The sequence below is a fragment of the Mesoplodon mirus genome (genome assembly GCF_964341445.2).
Source record: "Mesoplodon mirus genome assembly, chromosome: 2".
Taxonomy (NCBI): Eukaryota; Metazoa; Chordata; class Mammalia; order Artiodactyla; family Ziphiidae; genus Mesoplodon; species Mesoplodon mirus.
Window position 1 is genome coordinate 84,373,815 of NC_138977.1, and position 19,507 is coordinate 84,393,321.

The window sequence follows — 19,507 nt, forward strand, 5'->3', positions numbered from 1 at the left end:
CACAGTCCTTGGGTTCATTCATCAACAGCTAATCACCTTACCTTTAGCTCTTTATATTTGTCAGGTGGGAGTCAGATTCCAGTCTGCTGGGTTTCCCATACTGCATACATACTAAGCTCTTTCAGTAGTACCTGTGAAGGTCCTCTAACTAGCTTTCAGATGAGAATGAGCACAGCAAACCTCTCCATTAGGGGCAATTTATTAACAGAGTTCTTACCTGAGAAATCATCTTCAAGAATTTTCTTCCCATTGAAAGAATCAAGCATTTAATCACCTTCTCCTATATGAACTATACCTCAGGGCAGTCAAACAGTTCATGAGGGTGTTTCTCTCTATAAAATTTTCATAGCCAATAGATAAGAAGGAATAATAGTATGCAAATATCACCTTTTTGTGAACCCTTAGTGATATAGATGATCTAGGAAATGATCAATTACAGCTGTTACCCCCACAAAAAGAGAAACTACTAAACGTTATACGCTTCTTGATAGAAGTATATACCACCATCTCTAAAGTATTCTTGCCAAAATTTTTCCTTGAAACAGATCAAGCCTCTAGATTTAACTAGCAGCTTACAGGAATTACAGGGGACAGACAAACATGTTAAAAGACACCGTGGGGAAGCAGTCATTAAAATCCAGAGTGTGGAAAGCTTTATTGTATAAGTGATCTTATTTTTTTTAAATAAATAAATTTCAAAGGGGGAAATGTGGGCATGGAAAAATCTTAAGAAATTTAAGAAACACGGTCAAATGCAATGTATGATTCTTATTTGAGTCCTGATTTAAACTAAACACTTTTAAAATGTACAAGACAGTCATGGACATTTGAATACCGACTGCTTATTTGACAATTATTAAGGAATTATGGTTCATATTTTATTTTATTTTATTTTATTTTTTTGCGGTACGCGGGCCTCTCACTGTTGTGGCCTCTCCTGTTGCAGAGCACAGCCTCCGGACGCGCAGGCTCAGCGGCCATGGCTCACGGGCCCAGCCGCTCCACGGCATGTGGGATCTTCCCGGACCGGGGCACAAACCCGTGTCCCCTGCATCGGCAGGCGGACGGACTCTCAACCACTGCACCACCAGGGAAGCCCTAGTGTTAATTTAAGTGCTGGTCACCATGCTTTGTCAAAATATTGGAAGCTCCCTTTGATGGAAGATGAGTTTTGAAAACAGTAGATCTATGGAAGTTGAACAATGGATTTTGATGATATATTCTTTTCTTAATGGTGATAGGAGCTCTTTTTAAAATAATTTAATTTTATAACCTAGATTATAAATTTCTAGTCTTGAAGGCCTAGGAGAAACAGAGTTAAAAGAATACACTTGTTCTGTGTTCTCAAGAGAAGGATTGAACCCACCAAGTTTCCTAGTGTTATGATTACAATTAAGATTTAAATTCTCTGTGGTGTTTTTTATTTTGTTTTTTCCTCAATTTAGTGTTTTTGAATCCATAATATTATATATTATTTCTAGAAGTATTTCCCTCTAGAGTACAGTGCTGATTTGTGACTTTGTTTTATGATATGTTTTTTTAAATTGGACTTTTGTGGAAAATCACCTGAATGATAATTTATTATAAGTAGAATAAATTTTATGGCAAGTGAAAATTATTTCAAAAGTCATTTCTTCTTCTTGTAGGTGGCCTCTGTTTCAGTTTTCTTGGCCCATACAAAACAACTAATGTGAAAGATAGGCTCTCTGTGATTGCATGCTTCCTGCCTTTAGAGTAATGAAGATTTTGGAAAGACATCATCAAAGCAGAAATAGAAAGCTTGTTGCCTCTTTTGAATTAACAATATTTTATTATATTTATCATAAACTCTAGTTTCCTAACTCAAGTAATATGAAATGCATACAGAGTTTGTGTTATCTACAGATTTAAATTTAATCATTTGGTTTCAAGTTTCAGATTTGATGGAATCTATCAAGTTTTACAAGGCATGTCTAGCAGAGCACAGTTTTATAAGATTCACAAGTGTCTTAGCTGGAGTTTCTACAAGGAGAGTATGGGATAGGAATTCTTGTTCCAGTGGTTTTTTGTTTGTTTGTTTGTTTAGGAAAGCACTTTCAGGTGAAGGAAATTGAGGAAAATAGGATAGGACAGGAAAAAAAAAAAACAAAACAAAAAACTGAGCCAGAATATGGATCTGATTCCACAGGAAACCATGGAGGACAAATTGTGCAACCAAGTCATTTCCTCCTGATGAGAGTCAGTCAGGGCAGTGGTCTTCCCTTGGGAGGGGTGGGCGGTCATAGCCTCCCAGGTGAGGCTGCTCCTGTTTGTGTGAGGGCAAGTCACTAGAAATGGGAGTAGCTGTGAGCTGTTATCAACCAATGCTCACAGTAGCTGGGGAAAAGGGGGACGCCCCTCTTTACATGACGTGGATGGGTACCAACAACATCCTTTACAGTTTACTCTTCGAACTCAGATACACATACATTCAGGCACAGCCTCTCGAGAATTCTGATTGGAAAACCTTACAAGAAGGTTACTGGGATAAAATCCAGCTGCTGCTGCTGCAGTTTGTCCTGAGGCCATGTGTAATATTCATTACCTCCTGCCTCCACTACCAGTTCTAAATTCCTCTCCCCACTATGAGCATTTCTGCCAACGTGTGGTTTGCCTGGTGGGGGCGACCCAGGCCCCATCCTTAATTTGTGAGTTGTGAGCCTCTTTGTCACTCTGTCTTGATCAGGTCATGGTTGCTATACTTTCCCATTTACAGTAACGACTGGGAATGAAAGTCACCTGGCTATCCAGAGTGAGTCCTTGGTGATGCTGGATGGGAAGTGTGGCCAGGAAAGGAAAGGCAAAGCCCTATCTGGAATACAGGGTCAAACATGGGTAGCATGGAACATTTGCCCTTTCCAGAGTGTAAGAGTCTGGGTTGTCTCACTGAAAGATTGTTCCATATTGGGGGCACACTGTAGTTCTCTGCTACTGGCAAGTTAGACGTTCAGCAGTGGCAATAGCTAGACTAGCATTGGTGAGAAGGATTGCAGGCCCAAGTGAAGGTCCATTTCTTCCACCATGGCCATTCTAGTTCATAGCTGTACTATTCAATTGCCAGAGAAGCTAAAGACTGAGGCTGGGTGACTGAGTCATCCTGTCCACTTGAGTGCTGGATGCCTCTTCTGAAGTCTGTTCTCCTAGCAGACATTAACATACAGACATGTGATACAAAGGTCCTCCTTTGTCTTCCTTGAACAGTTTTTTAGATGTATTGTTTTCTTAGTGGTTGCTTTAGGTATTACAATGAACATGTGTAACTGCAATAACAATCTACTGAAAAAATACTTTACTACTTCAAGTGGAGTATAGGAACCTTATTTCCATTTAGATCCCTTAACTCTCCCCATTTAAAAATTTATTTCCCTTACACACGTCAAGCACCCCCTGGGGTGGTGTTATAGTTGCTGCTTCAACCACCAGACATGATTAAAAACCCATGAGAAGGATAGTCTATTATATTTACCCCCTCCCTGCTTCTTTTTTTTTTTAACTTACTGCATTGTTATTTCTACCTTTCTGAAGTCATTTTCTTTCTGTTTGAAGGATTTCTTTAAGGCATTCTTTAAGGGTAAGTCTACTGGGAACAGATTCTCTTAGTTTTCCTTCATCTGAGAATATCTTTTTTGCCCTTCATACCTGAAGGATATTTTTGTGAAGTATAGAATTGAGGGCTGACAGTTTTTTTTCTTTCAACACTTGAAAAATATGCTAAATTTAATATAATATAAACCAATATTTCTAGGGCTAAAGTTGCTAAAGTTTAATTATATCATTGCCACCTAAGTAGCCTGTTTTGATTGGAAAAAGAAAAGGGAGGGTATAATTTCACTCTTGTTATATTATTAGAAATATTTCTTTTTGACTGAGGGAAAATATACATGAAAGCTTTTTTTTTTTTTTTGGCCTGCTTTCTAAGTAGTTGCTTCTTTCTTTTTCTTATGAAGCATGCAGAAAGAAGCAGCATCTGTTCTGAGAGCAAAGAAGATGAAAACATAAATTAAAAATTCAGTTCCAGTGAGCTGCCTTCTGTATCTGAGTCAGAGAGAAGAGAGCCAGTTACACAAAAAATCATCTGTGGGGAAGCATAAGGAGTTTGGAATCAGCCACATCTGCCTTTGAATCCTCTCTGCCATTTACTAGGTGCATGATCTTGGTGAGTTATTTAACCTCTCTTGGTCTTAGTTCCTTGACTAAAATTGAAATAATAACACTTACTCTTTGGGTCATTGTAGGATTAAGACAGATGAGATGTATAGACCTCTAGGCTGTGATAGGTTCTCAGTAAGATTCTTTCAGTTGTCTTCCTCTTTCCTCCTTTAATATTGAGGAAATTTAAGGTTAAGGAAAGACCACCAGAAAAGGTGTTTGACTTCCTCTTGGGAAACATGGTGAACTGGCAAAGTTAATATTTCATGGGAAAGGTATTATTTGAATTATTTATTTCTTTAAAAGTTGTGATGTTAAATTATCATCTTTGAAATTTATAGAGTTACTATTATTTTAATTTCTTTGGTTATTTTAATTTCTTTGGTTATTTTTATAAAGGTAAGTGTAACTGGATTTTATCAGTATGCATATTATCAAGGGAGAAAAATCATGAAGTAACTTGAACAGGGAAAATTTAATATAAAGAATCACTAACTCTAATAAGAGATTGGAGCAATGCCTCTTTCACTGGTGAGAAGTAAAGAGAACTGTAAAGAATACAGTATAACGGGTATAAGGAGCAGTCCTTATCCATAGGGCTGAGAAGATCACCCAAGGAAGAGTTCCCACTCATGCCCCCCTCTCCACACTCCAGGATTGAGATCTGGAACCTACTGCAGAAGGCACAGTCCTCGCTGGATGTCAGAAAAGTCCCTGTGATGCTACCCTGGGAGAGTTTGTTGGAAATCTGCTCTCAGGAAGCTGCCTTTCTCTAGTGCTCCAGGGAAAGTTGTTGGTGAGGTGGTATCTCACCTGAAGCAATGCTACAAAACTGCCCAAAGGTGGTATCACTCTTCTCCTCACCACTCTGCAGGAACCTGGCTCTGGAGAAGCTGGGCACACCGTAGGAACCTGGTGCTGGAAGCTGCCTGAGCTGTAGGACCTGGGTACTAGGCATGTGCTGCAGAAGTCTGCACAGAAGTGAGCACATGAGAAGCAGGAGGCAAAACCCTTTCCCCCTGTAATGTCCCTCCAGCAATCTCTACTGATAAAGTGTGACATGGTACAGTTGACAGTGGAAAATATTTAAAGGGCCCATTTTCACAGAGCAGGGAAATAGAAAGAATTTGGACCTGAGAGGCAGTAATTTATGACAGGCATATAAGGGGTAAAGAATTCATGATTGGAAATCTCTGTTAGGACTTGATAGAAGTGATTGTCTTAAACTTATACAATGTATTGGCTTAATTATTCAAACCCTGATATCAGTGTATCAGTGCCTCCTGGTGATAGCATATTGAAATTGCATTTCAAATCTTTGTGCCTATCAGAAGCAGCTTTTGTAATAGAAATTTTAGAACAGGCTATAAGATTGTAGCAAACATTTCTCTACATCCATAGTTCCTAAATTACAAATTACACTTTAAAAAACTTTCTAGTTAGAGGAACTTATCCTGCATAAGAGATATTATATAAATTTGAATGTGGTTTGATTTGATCCTGAAAGATTTATTTAAGTACCAGGGTCAGGAATTCAAATGCTAGCTAATCCAACTGCTCAGGTAATCCAGATTAAGACCCTTACAATGGGCCAGTACCAAAAAGATGTCCAGGTTGGTTTCTGACTTGCAAAAGGGGTTAGATACATGGTTGTAGAGTAAGTTCCTAATTCTAGTAACTGTGAGTGGCTGCTGAGCACGTGAAAGGGTCAGCAGGACTGATGGGTATTACTAACAGGCTATTAAAAGAAAATGCAGTGTAAAATTTTTTCACTTCCATTTGTATAAATATAGATTTTTATGCATATTTAATTTATATTTACTTTCTCCATGATATTTGGAATTTTTGACAACACATTTCTTTTGTAAATTCTCCTCTCCTTTGTTTCACATGACCCTATTTACTTTCCTTTTCTAGGCTCTTTTCTTTTGGAACATCATCTTAAGTGTCAGTATTCCTTAGAGTTCCATACTTGATGCCCTGTCTCATTCTGTATATTCTTTCCAGGGTAGCAGTTTAACATCACACTTAAAAATAGAGAACTTCAACTTAGAGAAATCTTGGCTATTAGCTCTGCCACTTTCTGCTTTGTGATCTTGGGCAACTTAATATCTTCAGTCTCAATTTCTTCATCTGTAAAAATGAACTACCCTCTCTTACCTTTCAGAATTGTTGAGATTTTGAAATGAGAAATTATGTAAAGCCCTTACATTAGTGCTTGACTCATAGAAGATGGTGAATAAATAGTACTTATGATTATCTATTTTGTCAATTTCAAATAATATGCTTATGATTCTAGATCTTCAACTATTGCTTCTCTATTGGACCCCAAATCTCTATATGTACAAACTATTTCAGTGGCTTTAGTGCCAATTTGTGGTCTGTTGTAAGTCAGTGATGAGGATTATGTTGGAAAAAGAGGAACTGAAAAAAAATAAGGACATTTTGGGACTTCCCTGGTGGTCCAGTGGTTAAGGATCCACTTTCCAGTGCAGGGGATGCAGTTCTATCACTGGTCAGGAAACTAAGATCCCACATGCCACAGGGCAACTAAGCCTGCACGCCACAGCTACTGAACCTGTGCACTCTGGAGCCTGTGCGCCACGACTAGAGAGAAGCCTGCGCGCTGCAACCAGAGAAGCCTATGCACCGCAACTAGAGAGGCCCGTGTGCCACAATGAAGATCCTGTGTGCCGCAGCTAAGACCCGTCTCAGCCAAATAAATTAATTAATCAATTTAAAAGAAGGACATTTCAGTGCAGTTTTAAAATGAAGTCAAGTTTACTTAATTTAATAAATTGCCTTTTATATTAAGATTCACTCAGTTGTTGGTGTTGAAATATCCTATTATAAAAATGAAATATTGATATCAGTGGATAGATTTTTTAAAAAACATATCCTGACCTAGCAAAATGAAAAATTGGCAGTCTTAAGTTGGTCCGTCATGTTTATTTGGAAATTTTACTGGTATGTGAAATCTGGAAGCTTAGGAACCTCTGATCTGTTGGACAGTTTTACATGAATAAACCATAAGCTCCTCAGACTCAACCCTGTGAAAAGTATATTTGTTGCTTCCTTCTTCCCTAAACACAAAACTCATTTTTAGTATATATCATAAAGTATGTCATAACTGTCCATCCCAGTTGGTTGTCAGAATATGTGAGTTATCCTCAAACCCCCCGTGGAGCTGTTACCCTTACATTCAATTGATCACCAAATCCTTTAGACTCTCTCTTGAAATTTTTTGATTCATACCCAATGCCACTGTTGTAATTTTTTGTTGGAATTATTTTCTTTCTACCTCCAGACTCTCTTCATTTTAATTCATTCTATCCTAAGCTGCCAGAATGATCTTTTACTTCCTTGCCTAAAATCCCCCAAAGTCTTCCTATCTCCTTTGGGGTTAAACTTTCATATAGCCAAAAATTCCCTCCCTTCCCATCTGCTCCTTCTCCCTCACATGGATCCCTCACTGAGCCTGCCATAATTAGCTGCTTGCTTCCCTGTTGCCTTGCATTCTTTGCACATCCAGTTCCAACTGCTGGTAAATATCCTCTCTCCTCATCTAGAAAGTTCCACTTAGTCCTTCAAGATTCAGTGCGAGTTTCTACCATCCTAAGCCTTCCCAACCACCCCCATCTGAGTCTTGCAGCTCTTTTCTTTGTCCCCAAATCTTTGTTATAGCACTCTACCACAATGGGATGCAATTTTGGGGGTACATAACTAGGTTTTATCCCCATCTGTGAGAAACTGATGGTGGTAATCACTCCTTCCACCTCAGGACTTAATACAAACCCTGATACGTTATAGGTGCTCAACAACTACTAGCTGCATGACTGTAAGCTTAACATCATCCAGTTAATGATTCTGATAGACCATCTTTCTGTTCCTGAGAACTCTGCAGATCAAAGTGTTAAGAGAAAAATTATAGAAGGCCATAGTCATTGTATTTCTATTATAAAGTCGTTATTCAGGAAATCAAGACAGATGTATAAAAACTGTGTTTAATGTATTGGCACTTTTTTTCTACTATTTATTTTCGTTATTGAATAAAAGTGTGTGGCTGAGGTATGAGTGGGAGATGGGCAAAGGGAATAGGATGCATATTATTTAGCATGGCTACACATTCCTAGGCTCCTGCTCTGCTCTGCAACCAGGATTTGTTTGTAAATATGAAATGTGCCCTCTCTTTTTAGGTACTTAGGTATGTCTTCTATGCTGTGTGTAGTGATAACCATCAGTATAAATTTAAAAAAAGATTATCAAGTAAGATCATCTCATCAAACAGCTTGTCTTCTTGAGGAAAATTCCTAAAATCTTAATAGTCATCCATTATTTTCTTAAATGATGATCCCTGTTGTGAATTACAACTCAAAATTCAGAGAGGACCCAGAGCGGTATCCATTGCTCATCCATAACTATGCCTTTCACCTCAGTCATGCCATCCAGAAGGGCATATCAGAGAAAATAAACTCCCTTACCCACTCGGAGAGGGCAGTTGAGCTTGATGAAATGCTTCTATTATTTAAGCCTGATCAAAAGCTTAACTTTCTTTATAATCTTGAGCATCATATATGTTCTTGATGGTATGAAAATGCTCTGATACTGTTTCAGTTAGGATGCATAGGTCTGCAATTAATAAACACCGGATGATCATTTGAGACATTTTTCTTATATTACAAAGAGTCTGGAGGAGGCAGGACATCTAGTTCATCAGTGCAGTGATGTCATTAAAGACCCAATTTCTTTGACCCTTTCTGTTATTAAGCACATTTAATTTTTGTCCTCCTTTATTGCATCATGGTGGCAAGATGGCTGCTGAGGTTCTAAGCATCATTATGACATACCATTATCCCAAATAGGATGGAATCAAAAGGAGACATTAAAGTCACTATTGGTAAGACTAACCCGTGATTCAGTCCTTGGGGCTGGGCACACTGTCAACCCAAACACAGTGGGCTTCTGTTAGCAAGAAAGAAGGGAGAAGATGGGTAGGCAATTAACATGGTCTGCTTCCTACTCCTTCCCTTTTAACTTTGTGAAATATGACAGTGTCACAAAGGCTTCACTTTGGGGTGTTACTTCTACTATGTCTGTAACCAGAGCAATCTTCTATCTTCTCCTTTCTTTCCTCTTCCCTCCACAACTTATAACAAGTTGTACTATATATTTACTGCTATGTGTTAGGTTAAAAGACACGAACTTACCAATATTAACATATTTTCCCATGAAAGTTGAGCGATTCCCCCAAATAATTCAGGATTAATGGAAAATGAATAACCATGGACAGTAAGTGAATAAAAGTTGCTTAAAGCCACCAGAGAATGTTTTTAAAAATGGGGAAAAAATGTAATTTACAATTTAAACCAGTGAAAGATTCACATTGGACATTTTCATTTGGAAAAAAAGAAAAAATCACCTGTTAATCACATTTAATGACATTTCTAGAGATTGACAATAATGGACAAGGAAATGTCCATTTTTATTTCTTAAATTTGAGGAATCTATCCAGTCATGTACTGCAGAGAGAGAAAATGTATTACCTTATGGCTTTCTTTAATAGTGTGAACTACCATTTACCTTATGCCTTCTCTCTGACCCAGTTGGAATTATCACAATGGCTGCACATCTATTCAAAAAGACATGGAACTCAATGGAGAAGAATTAATCTTCCTACAGTAGAACACTTAAAATTAAAAAAAGATGAGTGGAAAAAACCAGCACAGAGGGGAAAGACAAGTGTCTCAAACACCCAAACATGGAGCAGATCCAGCACTTTGCAGGGGCCATAGCCAGACTTTGTAACAGGAGAGGAAGTCATCTGGAAAATGGCATTTCTCACACACCAGCTGTAAGTCAATCTCCCGGGTAAGAGTATCAAGTTAAACAACCTTTGCAAGTCTCTCATTTCTATGAATGTAATAAGATTCCAGCAACAGAATCATTCTTTTGTTCAGTGGTTTCCCACCTGTGGCTCACATCCTGCTAAAGTCATCTTCTTCTTGAAAGTCTTGCCCATCAAGTTTCATATGCTTAGTCCCAAATGTCTCTTTTGTGGAAGAATTAGATTAATATTATCAGAAGTCACCCTGATGTGCAGCCATAAGAAATAAAACTGAGTAGTGATCATTAAAATGTAGGTCATTTAACAGCTGGGAAGGACAGTGTGAGAGCTCTTGAGGAAGTTAAGAAATGGGAGGAAAGAAAGAGAACTAAATAAAAATACAAAAATGGCAAAAAAGCAATGAAGATTTTCAGAAAATAGGGAGTAAAAAGTAACTGTGTTACACACAAGACAACAGCAAGGTAAGGAAAAAGAATTGTACGGGTTGGGAAAGTGTGGATTACAGTTCTGACTTCACTAATTATTCCTGAAATTTTGAACAAGACACCTAATTTTTACTTTTTAAAAATAGCTTTATTAAAACATCATTTACGGGCTTCCCTGGTGGCGCAGTGGTTGAGAGTCCGCCTGCCGATGCAGGGGACATGGGTTCGTGCCCCGGCCTGGGAAGATCCCACATGCCGCGGAGCGGCTGGGCCTGTGAGCCATGGCCGCTGAGCCTGCGTATCTGGAGCCTGTGCTCCGCAACGGGAGAAGCCACAACAGTGAGAGGCCCGCGTACCACAAAAACAAACAAACAACAACAAAAACAAACAAAAAACAAACAAAAAACATCATTTACATTTCATACCATTCACTCATTTAAAGTATACAATTCAATGCTTTGTAGTATATTCACAGAATTATACAGTTGTCACAATCTAACTTGAGAACATTTCATTATCCCCAAAGAAACCTAATACCCATTAGCAGTCACTGTTTATTCACTCTGCCCCCAAACCTGGCAACCACTAAGCTACTTTCTGTCTCTATAGATTTGCCTATTCTGGACATTTCATATAAATTTCACTTAATGTAAAGTTTTCAAGGTTCATCCCTGGTATAGCATGTATCAGTACTTCATTCTTTTTATTGTCAAATAATATTCCATTATATGGATATACCACATTTTATTCATCCATTTAGCAGTTGGTAAATACTTGAGCTTTTCCCTCTTTTTAGCTATTATGGATAATGCTGCTATTAGCATTTGTATAAAAGCTTTTGTAAACCACTTAATCTTTCTATGACCTTATCTGTAAAGCAAAACTAAGAGTTTATGCTTTATGTTTCCACATTTGAAGAAATCTTCATTTTAGGTTTCTAATTGATTTATGACATAGGTTTGAAGAATACAACATAGATACAACATAGATGCAGCTGATATTCCTAGTAAAACAATTAACAATAGCATATACTACTTCCCACTTTCAGTTGATAAATAGATGAGAGTTCTTCAAATATTTGTTAATTAACAGACCATTTAATTTTCTTTTGTATTCATTTAGCCATCCATCCACTTATTCATCAAATTTTTATCAAATGCTTATGAGTGCCCATAATGTTCTATTTCCACAAGATACATAGTGGTGGATAAGAGAGAACTTACACATAAGGAATTTATATTCTGGTAGAGAAGAGAGGACATGTATACACATCCATAAAATACATGGTGAAAATGAAAATGACATTTATTGAGACTCAGATATAGCCTCAGTGGGTTCAGAGTACAATTCTTTGCCTACCATGATATTTCAACAAATTCTTTGTTGTTGAAATGAAACTCTTTGTTGAAATTATCTAGGAAAGGCTTACTTACATATAGAAAATGGAAAGCGTTCAAGGAGGAAGTACTTGCTGTTGAAAGATACTGTTGTTGTATATGTTACAACAGTGTATAATAATTGCCAAAGAGGTCTGGAAGTGGTGTTAGCAGCAAGTTACAGAAGCTCAAAACTTGTGCCTTATGCAGCCGTGTGACTATACTTTGGCACAAAACAAATCACCCTATATTGCTATCCAGTTTGAATATACCCTGCATTTCAACATCTTTTTGAAATAACCGTTGGCCTTTCCTTTTACATCATTCTGGATTTCTGATAAAAAATCCTTACAAAGGATGTAACATCTAAAATTGTAACATAATAAAGGAAATTCATTTTGTTAACTCATTAGGTATCATAATCCAGTCAGTGTTTACGAATACTCCCAGTAGTTAGTGTCCTGGAATGTTGCTGGTTACCATATTTCCTCTTCTCAGAACTCATGACAACATTTGATACACTGAGAAAGTTTTGCTAATTTGGTTAATTTATGAAAAAATTATATAAATATGAATACAAAGTTTATTGATTTCACATTGACCTGAAATAATCTTGGACATCATAGCTTACAAATGGATTCATTCCAATCATAACCATTTGCCATCTGTTTCCTTTCCTGAGAAGCAATAAAAGAATGTATTAATTTGTAATCAGAATGTGATGAGACACTACATCCATGAATATTAGAATCTATCAAGAGGATCCTTTTGGTATAGTACCAATTAATCAGTCATTGCTTTATGTCCCAGAAGAGTGAGCTATAAGACCTACATAAAGGCTCCTTTGCCCTCTGGCATCAGGTTGGATTTCGCCAATGGAAGTCACCAGAGATCGGAGAGCAGGAAAATGATGAGGGATATTCTTTCCTTTATTATCTTCCTCAGGCTGAGGGATTGCCACTGGATGTGTTCCTCTATCAAAGTCCACAGTTGGCGTCTACAGCTTTAGGTCTCAAAGGGTCATGGTAACCATTTGCTCCGTTATCAGACCTAGTGGAGCTACTGTTGCTGACCCCAGGGTTCCTTCACCATTTTTGGTTTCTCTTTCTTGATTCTGTCCATAATTTCGTAAATGGATTGTTCATTAACTCACTTTACTCACTTTTTTTGTTGTTGTTTTGTTTCTGATACTTGCCAAGACCTTGAAGATAAACTTCCTTTCCTACTTCCTTAGCAACTACTCTGTCTTGAGAAAAATTGTTCAGAACTTGTAAATAACACCAAAAGGTGAACAGAATGTCCTTTTATTATCATATGGGGTCATTGTTTTACAGGTCCACGCAAGGATTATCTAAGGAAATGTACTTTGTTCAGCTTACAATTTATTATGACTTAGTGAAGTTACATGCATAGTTAACTTATGCATTTTGCCCTATAGTGATGTAAATAAGGTCTGTCCACATTTTCTCTTCTGTAAAAAGATAACTCCAAAGGCTTCAGTTTTTTGCTTTCCAGGATATTAATCATTTTGCACTTACTGAGCAATCTTATCTTTACATTTCCATATTAAATTACTTATAACTAAATCAGCTATTCAAATCACTTTGAGCTGGTCTTAATATCTTATGAGTTACCCCTTTGTTTAGTGAGTTGAAGGCAATCTTTGATACATGTTCATTTTATATTTGCATGAGAGTCCTGATTTTATCTTTTTGAAAATTCTACTTTAGCATCTCTTTGGACTATCTCTCCTGTCTTATCCCCACATCTTCAATCTGCCCTTACCTATTGGCTCTTTCCTATGTTCATTTAAAGCATATTCAAATCTCTCCTTTCATTAAAAAACAAAACAAACCCTGGAAGTTTCCTCTGTTTGCATTTATACTGTACACTTCTTGAAACAGTTGCCTATGTACACACACATTTGTCATTTCTTCAACTCACTTCGACTTCTCTTTCTATTGACATGATTTCTTCCTCCGATTCTAATGAAACTGCTCATATCAATGTAAATAAAAACCTCATTATTCAATTGAATAAACACTTTAAGTTCTGAAGTTATTTGAGTTCACCATAGCACTTGACGATGATGTCTCTTTTCTTGAAATATTCTTTTAGCTCCTATGGTATCTTGCATTCTTGATTTTCTCCTGTCTGGTTGTAATTCTAAGTCTTTTGACTGTCTTTGAGTGGTTGTGCTTCAAGTGTTCTCAGCTGAACCTTTTTTTTTTCTTGTTCTTCATATACTCCGACATGATCTTGTTCTCTTTCATGACTTCAGTTACCATTTAGTTCCATGGCACAAGCCTAGCTTTGTCTCCAAATCACCAGATCTGCATATCCAACTTCTGTTGAACATCTCAGATGTCCCAGTACATCTCAGACTCCCTATAGTATCAAAAAAACAAAATGCTTTCACTCTCTGATTTGCTGCATGCTCTGTGCTTTCTACATTAGGGAAGAGTGCCACCGTGACATGGTTGCTCAAGGCAGAAACAGGCAATTTTCTTAAATTCTTCTTCCTCACCTCTTGTATACAATTAAACTCTAAATTGAGACAATTCTACCTTTTAAACATTTCTCAAGTCTATTCTTATCTGTATCCTAACTCCTACTTTTTGGGTCAGGCCGCAATCATTCAACTGCCTCCAAATTAGGCTTCCTGCCTCTATATTTGCCTGTTCCATGCCATTTATATAAAATGCAAATCGAATCTCTCTCACTTTGAACCCTCAAATAGCTCCTGTTTTCTTTGGATAAGTCCAATGTCTTTATCATGGTATATAAAACCCTTCATCCTCTGAACCTGACTTCTGCCGCAGCCTTGTTTCTTGTATTTCATTCACCAACTCTTTGCTCTAGTCATAGTAGGTGGGGATAAAAGCCAAGTGGAACCCAAGCATTGAACTACATCGAAATAGGCTTGCTCTGTGTTCTCTGCAGAATAAATAAAAATTTGCAAATTTTGGTCAATGATTTATTTGTGCTTATATAATAATAGTTTTGTGGGAGAGAGAGTCCTTTGTAGGCTACATAGCTGTCCTTTATGTCTTGCTGAGTGTGCTAAGATTGTAAGGCCCTAACTGCTGTTTACTGGGGCCATTTTTCAGGGCTGTTCATGCAGTTCGTAATCTTGAGAGATGAGGTGATATCTCCTACACCCACACAAAGAGTAAGCTAGCTCACTTCTTTCTATAAATGTGGTGGATTCCCCAATCTCAGCGTTTCTCAGCTGGAATGTGCATACTCTGCATGTATAGCATCCATCTGGCCCCCTCCCCATCTCCTTGTGAGATCTGGGGGCAAGAAGAAACATTATAAATATACTGATGCTCCAGCTGTTTGCTGTGCCATGAGTAACAAAACCCTTTTTCTCTGACTCAGGAGTTTTGTCTCTTCTACCAGCATCCGGGAAAGAACAACAGACTAATTTATTAGCTTGTAAATCAACTCAAATCTTAGACCTGACCATTTTATGTTTTAAAGTAGTTCTTTTACTTCCAAGTAATTTTAAGAAATGTTGATAAAAATGCTGCTTTTTTTCTGAATAAGAAAATAAAATAGTGAATGGTCCAGGTCAATATTGGCATCTGGCAACAGTACTTAAAGGCAGTTTTAGATGGGATTCTCAATAGTGATAGGTCAGCATTTGGTATCAACTTCTATATGATCATGGGACCTAAGACAATGTTAGGAATGTGAAGTCCTGTTATTCTCAGGGGCATCTGAAGGATATTAAGTGATTCATTATTTGTTTTCTTTTAAAAATGTTAGCACACACACAAAAAAAGCATAACATGACAATTGTGAGTTAAGTTTTCTTTGGGGTCAAATGAGGACTATAGCCCAGAGACAGCCATTCAGATAGCTCCGAGGAACTACTCCGAAGAGGTGGGGGGGAGGTCAGTATATACGTGATTTTAGTGAAGGTGGATACATGCAGTCAAGCACACATTTTGGCAAAAGGTTGCTGCTAGTCATGAGGAGCCAGATGTCTCTCTCCATTAATGATTTTAGTGCTTTTCTAGGTATGAGAAGATGCAAGAAATTGGGCTCATAAAATCTTCTCCTAAAAATACCTATCTGATGGCCTGTTCTGCCAGTTTTTCCCAGAGCACGGAGAGCCTTATTCCTGATCTTCACCTTGAACTCCTTTCAGGGTACGTTGAAGGCCAGCGACTACAGTGGCTAGTGACTTCATGCTTGTAGAACCAGATGGCGAGTGACAATTTTTAGTTGGAAGCACCTCTAACATATTAGCACAATCACAGGAACGTGGGTCATCAAATCCTGGTTAGAGTACTTGAACGAATGGATGGACACTGACCTGAATGAGAAAGTCCACAATCAAACTCATTCTTTCATTAATTTATTCTGAGAACAACAAGCACTTACTAATTTCCAGGTACTATTCTAGAAAGTATGGATATAGAAATAAGTGACAAGATCATTGAATCCTTATAGAGATTAGAGCTAATGGGAGAGACTGACATGCAAACATTTCTACTATAATGTAATAAGAATTTTGTTAATAATAATCATATAGCCATAGGAAAGTGCCAGTGTGCATGCGTGCATGTGCCCCAAACACAAACTACCTTTACTCCACCACCCAGAAAAGAACACTACTGTTAATAGCTTGGTAAATTTGGTAGATATCCTTATAGTCTAATATTTTACACCCCCTGAGAATACATGAATACTATATATATATATATACTCTCTATATGTAATTATTAAAATACATGATAAATGCTATTAAAACACATACTGTGCTATGAATTTATGAAACTTTATCTCCCAGAAACCTTTATATATGATAGTTTATATATATATATACTAATATATATACTAGTTTATATATACTACTTTATATCTATATATACTTATTTATATAGCTTATAAACTAGTATACTTATTTATTTATATATAAATCATATATATTAGTTTATATAGTTTAGTGTATATAAACTAATATATATTTTTATATATAGTATTGGAATATACATTGGAGAAAGGACAGCCTCTTCAATAAGTGGTGCTGGGAAAACTGGACAGCTACATGTAAAAGAATGAAATTAGAACACTCCCTAACACCATACACAAAAATAAACTCAAAATGGATTAGAGACCTAAATGTAAGACCAGACACTATAAAACTCTTAGAGGAAAACATAGGCAGAACACTCTATGACATAAATCACAGCAAGATCCTTTTTGACCCACCTCCTAGAGAAATGGAAATAAAAACAAAGTAAACAAATGGGACCTAATGAAACTTCAAAGCTTTTGCACAGCAAAGGAAACCATAAACAAGACCAAAAGACAACCCTCAGAATGGGAGAAACTATTTGCAAATGAAGCAACTGACAAAGGATTAATCTCCAAAATTTACAAGCAGCTCAATAACAAAAAAACAACCCAATCCAAAAATGGGCAGAAGACCTAAATAGACATTTCTCCAAAGAAGATATACAGATTGCCAACCAGCACATTAAAGAATGCTCAACGTCATTAATCATTAGAGAAATGCAAATCAAAACTACAATGAGATATCATCTCACACCGGTCAGAATGGCCATCATCAAAAAATCTAGAAACAATAAATGCTGGAGAGGGTGTGGAGAAAAGGGAACCCTCTTGCACTGTTGGTGGGAATATAAATTGATACAGCCACTATGGAGAATGGTATGGAGGTTCCTTAAGAAACTACAAATAGAACTACCATACGACCCAGCAATCCCACTACTGGGCATATACCCTGAGAAAACCATAATTCAAAAAGAGTCATGTACCAAAGTGTTCATTGCAGCTCTATTTACAATAGCCAGGACATGGAAGCAACCTAAGTGTCCATCAACAGATGAATGGATAAGGAAGATGTGGCACATATATACAATGGAATATTACTCAGCCATAAAAAGAAATGAAATTGAGTTATTTGTAGTGAGGTGGATGGACCTAGAGTCTGTTGTCATACAGAGTGAAGTAAGTCAGAAAGAGAAAAACAAATACCGTATGCTAACACATATGTATGGAATCTAAGGGAAAATAAAAAGTCATGAAGTACCTAGGGGTAAGACGGGAATAAAGACACAGACCTACTAGAGCATGGGCTTGAGGATATGGGGAGGGGGAAGGGTAAGCTGTGACAAAGTGAGAGAGTGGCATGGACATACATACACTACCAAACGTAAAATAAATAGCTAGTGGGAAGCAGCCACATAGCACAGGGGATCAGCTAGGTGGTTTGTGACCACCTAGAGGGGTGGGATAGGGAGGGTGGGAGAGAGGGAGACGCAAGAGGGAAGAGATATGGGAACATATGTATATGTATAACCGATTCACTTTGTTATAAAGCAGAAACTAACACACCATTGTAAAGCAATTATACTCCAATAAAGATGTTAAAAAAAAAGACTAGTTTATACTAATCATCATAATGTATTAATATATATATACTTATTTATATATTTATATATACAAATATATATACTAATATGTATACTAGTTTATATGATAATATATATTGTTTATATATATATAAATGTATATATACACTAGTATATATATATGTGTGTGTGTGTATATATATGCTAATCATCACAGATACTAAATTTGAATTATATTCATTGTCCAGAGAGCCTGGAAAGAGTGCATAATTTGCCTAACAAACCTGTGTTTTCCTGAGTCTTCATAAGAGAATATGAGGATTTTCATCTTCAGTTGTATTCACTGAATATACACAGGGGCAGATATTTCTGTTGTGAGACTTATATGACAAATTAAATTTAGGTAGAATCAAGTTTGCTTGCAGCAAACAGCTTAGTATTTTACATTTTAAACTGTAAGGACCTGGCAGAATTGGAAAATTTTCATGTGTTGTGCTTGCATTTTGGAATTTCAAGGGCCTGCTCTGCATTCGATTATGATATCCACCTCATGTAAATTGGAATGTATCTTTGAATGAATGAGTACAATAGCAAGACTAAATATATTTGCCCCTGAACAAAATTTCATGTATAAGATAATCTTTCTTCTGCTTGCTGCCAGATAACTGGAATATAACTGCTAAGGGAAAAACAGCTGTTGTCCTCTTTATTAAAGTGTGACCCCAGGCAAAATAAATAGAACTCTTGAAAATGTGACTGTGGTAAGCATGGTGCTTTACCACGCCATCCCCATACACAAGCCCTTCTCCCTAGGGAATGTGGTACTGGCCTATGAGATGTAAGCACAAGCGGGCTGAGCGAGGTGTCCCAGATGCTATGGCTTCTCTGATAAGGAGGGACAGGCACGCAGGAAGGCCCCTTTGGTCTTATTCTTTATTACTTTTCTCCAGTTGCTCTCTTCTTTCCTTGACATCAGGCCTGCTGGTTCAGGAGCTATCTAGAGACCTGTAGGCCACAGTGGTGAGAGGAAGGTCTTTTATTGTGGCCAGGGCACTGGAACAAAGAGAAAAAAGTTCCTGAATCCTAAATAACATCATTGAGCAGTCAGTGAACACCAGCTACTGCCTTGCTCTGAACTTCTTGTTCTGTGAGGAAAAAAAGAAACTGTTTAAGCTACTCTTAATCGTGGTTTCTTTACTTGCAGCTAAACTTATTTACAACTGATAGAGTAGGAAATACATATTTCTCTCCCTAAATGAATATTAAATTTTTATTGCAGTCTTTAAATTATGGGAAACTTCC

The 19,507-nt window shown here is 37.3% G+C and overlaps 1 protein-coding gene across 3 annotated transcripts in view; it reads left to right on the forward strand.

Annotated features, from left to right (window-relative positions):
* GRXCR1 (glutaredoxin and cysteine rich domain containing 1) overlaps positions 1 to 19,507 on the forward strand; it is a gene marked incomplete at its 5' end in the record, with an annotated part of 356,205 nt that overhangs the window by 74,090 nt on the left and 262,608 nt on the right. For all 3 annotated transcript variants that reach the window (XR_014293037.1, XR_014293038.1, XR_014293039.1), the window contains one exon: positions 3,966 to 4,174. The remainder of the gene's footprint in view (positions 1 to 3,965; positions 4,175 to 19,507) is intronic.